We start from the raw sequence: 6,606 nt of genomic DNA on the forward strand, positions 1-6,606 counted from the left end.
TGCTCAAGTGGTTTTGGTTTTTCAATCTTTAAGAGACTATTGTTGTTTGAATAAAGGAAAAGTAATTGCTAAAATTTTAATCCTTAAAGTTCTTGACATTAAAAATAACGTGGACAAAACATCAACCATAAATAAAGTAGAGAGGGCTATATTTAGAGATGTTTTCAATAAATAAATTTTAATTGGGGATATAACTACAATGCAATTTTTTATAACATATAGATGCAATCAAAGCTAACTAACCATAAATTATACTTTTGATATTGGATATATGTTCTTAAGACCGTTGCTCCCATGTTTCTGTGGATTTTTCATATTTAAAAAAATTCATGTACATACGCTCTTCTCCAAAAATGAATGAGAGATACCTCTATTTGGAACATAAATAACTTGCACTTTGTTGTGAAAATCAACAAATGTCCTTGCTCGAACTGCCACCTCGCTCGAATTCTGGTAATCCTCTTAAATCGGCAAGTGGGAGAATGATTTTCACATGCCATGGAACTGATAGTATTGATTTTTTTCTTGTTGAGAATGATTTTCACATTCCATGGAACTGATAGTATTGATTTTTTTCTTGTTGATGGAAATGAGAATAAATGGCCATGAAACTGATAGTTTTAAGTTTTTTCTTTTCACATACCATGAAACTCACAATATGAAGTTTTTGCTTGTTGATGAAAATCAGAATATCACTATGTATTTAAGATATTATCTATAATGGCATTGTAGGCATGGATTGGTTAAAAGCAAATCAAGCTGATATCCACTCTCACAAAGGCACAATCTCTTTCTTTAACCTTAAAGGCAATAAAGTGCAAGGAAATGAGATCTCAATGTCTCTTGTTTTGTAAGTAGTCAAAGCTTCAAGGTTGCTCAAGAGACCTCTCAAAGAACTTAGGAAGAAGCAAGCCATCTATGTGGAGAAGCTAAAGCTAGGGAGCCAAAATGGGTAAGAGAATATGCAAATATTTTTCTCAAAGAGCATACTAACCTTATCCTCCAAGGAGAGTTATTTGATCATGAAATTGAACTTGTTCTTGAAGCTCAATCTCAATGGATAAATAAGCCTACAAAATGTATAAGCTTCTCGAGGCCATTTGGGGGTACACCTATACTTTTCCAAATGAATAAGGATGGAAGGCTAAGACCTTGTATAAAAACTATCATGGGTTGAATCTACTGAAGGTTTTAAAAAAATGCCTTATTCCTAGGATTGATGAACTCTTGAAGAGGCTCTACAGTGCTCACCAAGATTGACTTGAAGTCTGGGTACTATTAAATTATGATCATAGAGCAAGACATACTTACAACTGCTTTCAACTCAAGGTATGAACATCACTACTTTATTGTGATGCTTTTAGATTGACAATGTCCCTATAGACTTCAATCACTTTTGATGTTAAAAGTCTTCAAGGAATAATTAGATAAATTTGTGTTAGTATTCTTTAATGATATTTTGGTCTAATCCAAGAATGTAGGATAGTGAATGAGAAGCATGTCCAAAAAACACTAGAAATTCTAAGGAAACATAAGCTCTTTGCTAAAAACAAGTGAAAATGTACCTTCTTTAGTATCTTGGATTTATGGTTTCAACGGATGGGATTGCAGTAGATCTTGCCAAATCCAAGCAATAAAGGACTGGCTTGTACCTAAATGAGTAAAAGAGGTTTGACGATCTCTTGGTTTGACAAGATGATATAGAATCTTTATTAGGGATTATGCTAACAAGATGGTATAGAATCTTTATTAGGAATTATGCTAAGATTGCATCTCCATTGACTGCTCTACTAAACAAGGATGCTCCATTACACCACTGTGTCGAAGTGCATTTGATAAACTAAAGGTAGCTCTCCTAGCTATCTCTGGTGCTCAAATCACCAAAGTTTGGCAAACCATTTGACGTGGTTATAGATGTACGAAGATTTCCATTGGTGCCATACTAATGAAAGATGGCTGACCTATACCCTTATAAGTCTCGCAAGTTGTGACCTCATGAAAAGAATTATGTAGTACATGACTTAAAATTTATAGTGGTATATGCTTTGAAAATTGGAGGCATACTTGCTAGGCCAAAGGTTTACACTTGTGAGAGATCATAAGAGTCTCAAGTGGATTTTTACCCAGCTAGATCTAAATATGCACTAGCACAAATGGATGGAAAATTTACAGGAATTCAATTTTGAGATCAAGGATAAACCCGGAAAGGAAAATGTAGTGTAGATGCTCTTAGCAAAAAGAGCCTCCTTACTTGTTGTTTTAATGATATCAAATCCCTTACTAAGGGTGTGATCTCTCAAGATTATCTCTCAAGATGCCTTCTTTACACCTATAATTTTCTTAATTCAATAGTCAAACAAGACTTTTGAAGAGTTGAGAAAGGTGCAAGGATATAGCTATAAAGATGGATGCCTTTATTTTAACAATAGGTTATGTATATTGGGATAGAATTAAATTGAAACTAAAGATTTTGAAAGAGGCACATAATAGCCCCATAGCATTACATCTCAGCTATGTCAAGACTTTCATGTTGAGGGATTTCTTTCCAATACTTGAAATACTTTTACCAATGTAAATAGTTTTGATTTCCAAGGTTTGTTGATACACAAGGTTTGTAGGATGTTACAAGTAAAGGCACACACATCAGAAGGTTTGTTGATACACAAGGTTTGTAGGATGTTATAAGTACACGCACACATTAGAATGTCAGTAAGCTACTTTATCACTAAACAATGTTGGAAGTTTTTTTTAAATGAGGGATGGACAAGGCATTGGATATACCAAAATGTAGTTGGTTGATGGTCACAATGGATTTAGGAATCAATATTTTCTTCTACAACTTCTTATTTGTCTGTGTTCTTGCATATATGCTTCTTTGTACACAAAGAGGGGAAAGTTATACAGTTTGAGGTTAATCTAGAGGAGGTGCATTTGGGGTTTGTAGTTTAGATTCATTTGGTTTTTGTAGTTTAGATTCTTCATATGTTGTTTTGTGCATAGTAAAGTTACCTTCTTGATGCGTTCCAGTCATGGTGCTTTTGGGTTTTACAGTTTAGCTTATTCATGTCATTTTGTGCATAGTAAAGCTATCGTCTTGATGTGTTATGGTGGTACATGGGTGTGGTGCTTACAAGGTTTTGCTCATAAACGAGAGCGTGAGTTTAAGAGCTATGTCATTTTTCAAGTTTAGAGTTTTGGGTGGGAGAATATATGAGGATTTTCTATTGATAATAAAGAAATTGAATAGAGTTTTCATTAGGGTTGACTTCCTCAAGGTAAGATAAGGAAGTCCATATACATGTGGTAATATAATTATAAATATTAAGGTTCAAGGGGACATCCGCACAAACGCACTTATAGACAGTCCTTTCCCACTTTAATCTAAAAAATAGGTAGGTTATGGAGGAAGTTTGAAATGCATGATTTTATCTCATAAAGTGACGGTTTTTTGAGATTAAGGTAGCCATGATAAAGCTAGGCTACATTAATTCAATTTAATTATTAAAAAATTTAAATTATAGGTCTTTAATTTGGGTTTTATTTGAATTTTGTAGATGAACAAGAAATTTTTACCAATTGTTTTGATCAAAAGAATATTTTGACCGAAACATTTTTTTCAATCGAAAGATTGTTTCGACCGAAAGAATATTTTGATCGGAACATTTTTTTCAATCAAAAGATTATTCGCGCGACTAAAACATTTAGGTCTTTATATATATGGATGCATTTTGGTTGAAAGAACTTATAGTACTAGCCTTCAGTGTCCTATATTCCATTTCACATCTTGAGCTTCAGGTAAAAAACTTTACCCTTGTTTTTTACCTAGTGTTTTAGCTTGTGAAGAAAATCTGATTCATTAGTGTAAATAATAATTATTTATTTTATCAAGTATTCAATGTCTTATTTTCTATTTCACATCTTGAGCTTTAGGTAAAAGTTTTTACCCTTGAGTTTGTGAAAACATTCTGATTCATTAGTATAAATATTTTAATAAAATAAGAATTATTTATTTTATCAAGTGGTTTATTTTATGAAAACATGCTATTTAAGTTGTAAATTTAATTTATTACAATTTTTTTAAAATAATAAATATAATTAATTAATTTAAAAATTAACACACATTTTGACATCGTGTGGATCATTTTGTGTGCATGTTTCATGTTTTTATGATGTGACTTATGTTTATGTTTAACTTAAATTAAAAAATTAAATTAAAAAACACTTATTGATCTAATGTGGATCATTTTATGTACATATTTTGCATTCGTGTGATGAATTATATATATTATATAAAAAATATATTGTAGCACATTTTGATCTTGTGTAAATCATTTTATGTGCATATATTGATATCTTGGGTATCAACTTTTACTTACCCCAAATCCCAAGCTCAAAAACATTAATAAATACACATTTTAGCTTCTTGTGAGATATTTTATATGTTTATTTTTGTATATTTGAGAGCCTCAAATATAATTTCTTTTGACTTAGACATCATTGTCAAAAAATGATTAAGTATACAATAGCCACACATCATACGACTTAGGACCTTTTCAACAAATCACTTATATGATCAAGCGTAGTCAATAAAATAAATTATTTCTATCAACATTTTCAACGTTTTTTGGGTTTATCTGTGTTTTCTTAATAATTTCTATGTTTAGAATGATTAAATGTAGTCATGAAAATAATTTAATTTTATCTATACTTTTAACTCTTGTTTTTTTTAATCTTGATCCAACTTTATAATTTATATGTCTACGACTTTTGTTGTAAATGCTCAACTTTAAATTTTTCACGTTTAATATATTCTAAAATTAAAATTAAAATTATCATTATTTTATTAGAGAAAATGGCACATTAAGGTGATAAGCGAAAAGAGAAAGCATTGACAAAGCCAGAGTTATGTACAGCACTATGCTAACGGTGACAACACTCTTGGTGAAGCCTTCCACCAAGACAAGTTTCACCAATTTCTTGATACATAGGATTCGCATAGTTGATCTCACAGTCACCACACTAATCATGGATTGTTCGCTCTGCTAAATATGAGTGAGTAGGCATGAGTGATCTGCAAATAGATAAAGCCACGTGGAGTTCATCATGGTGGGAGCTATTTTTTTCCCACAAGTTGTGACCACCTCTCCTGCATAGCTAGAATCTTTCCTTTCTTCATAGTGAAGTGGGATCCTTGCAAAATGGACCCAGATCAAACAGATTGCATTAGAAATTTCAGGGATACTGATAGCCCCCAAATGCGATTTGGGGGCATGGAATGCAATTGAGGGCCCAAAATTGCATTTAGGTGTGCTACTACCTACCCGAGTTTACTTTTCAACGCCCAAGTTTACTTTTTTGGCCATGTCAGTTGTTTGCCCAAGTTTACTTTTTTTGGCCATGTCAGTTGTTTGCCCAAGTTTACTATGGCTCGCCCGGGATATGGAGAATATGAAGGAGGCAATGGCCCAGAAAGAACAAACGAATGCACAACTGCAAATCAAATTGGACAGGGCCAGGGAAAGCCAAGAGATAACAGAGGGGGGCCAAGTTTCCTTGATCAAAGAGGAGCACCTCAAGGTCATAAAGGAAGTGCATGCTAGGGCCTACATAGACAAGACAAAGTTGGTCAAGGCAGAAGCCAAGCTAGCAGTCCTAGATGCAGAGGAATTTCTAGAGGTCTACGAGCTTGAGGTGGATAAGATGGAGCAATGGGAAGGGCATGATCGAAGACCTAAAGGAGGTGTGGGGAGAATACCTAAACAAATTGACACTCTCTTAATGCAAGCCTCCACACCTTCCTTGCAGATGGTGCCCTACCATTCACAGGATGAAAATCTGGAGGGAGGATTTGGAAATCCGAATCAAGCCTAGCTAATAGGCTCGAAACCAACAAAAGCTATGGAAGCAGTTGCACCCAGGCAAAGAGGCCAGCACTAGTGGAGGAGACGCCAACAAGGAAAAAGAGCTACAAATGGAAAATGAGTGTGGCTGAAGAATGAATTAGAAGTCTGGAAAAGGAGGTTCACCATCCTAAAGGGAGACGCGCAGTCAGAAGGGAAGGGGAAGGAACTTGTTATTTATAAAGATTCATCAATGGACCTAATCCCCGATGAGGAGTTGAAGGAACATGCGTGGGTAGCTAGAAAGAAACTAGAGGAGAAGAAAAATGGCGAGGCTGCACTAAGAGCCCAGATTGAAGAGCTAGAGGTGCTCATCAAAGAATTTAAAGAGCAGCAAAAATAGGACGAGCAGACAATAAAGGCCCTCAAAAAGGATGTAGAGGCTGCTAAGCCTGCAAGGGTGACAAGAGGAAGAGGATGAAAAACGACAATAAATGAGCTGAATCTCGCATTGATAACATCTCATGCTAGCCCCCGGAAAAGACAAGAGAGCAGATGGACACCATGAGGAGGGTACACAATGCGAAGGAAGTACAAGCAAAGGAGGATATGATAGAGGACTTCCAAGGCTCGGTAAAAAGAGAAAAGGGGGCAAAAGAATATCTACAGAAGAGAATCAAGGAACAAATGGGCCAAAGGAACATGGGCATCTAGAAGGGAACCGCTATGAAATATATGAAAAATTAATCTAGGAAACTCAGTAGGC

This window comes from Cibotium barometz, chromosome 33, assembly GCF_041138505.1.
Source record: "Cibotium barometz isolate CiBa-2024 chromosome 33, ASM4113850v1, whole genome shotgun sequence".
Classification (NCBI taxonomy): Eukaryota; Viridiplantae; Streptophyta; class Polypodiopsida; order Cyatheales; family Cibotiaceae; genus Cibotium; species Cibotium barometz.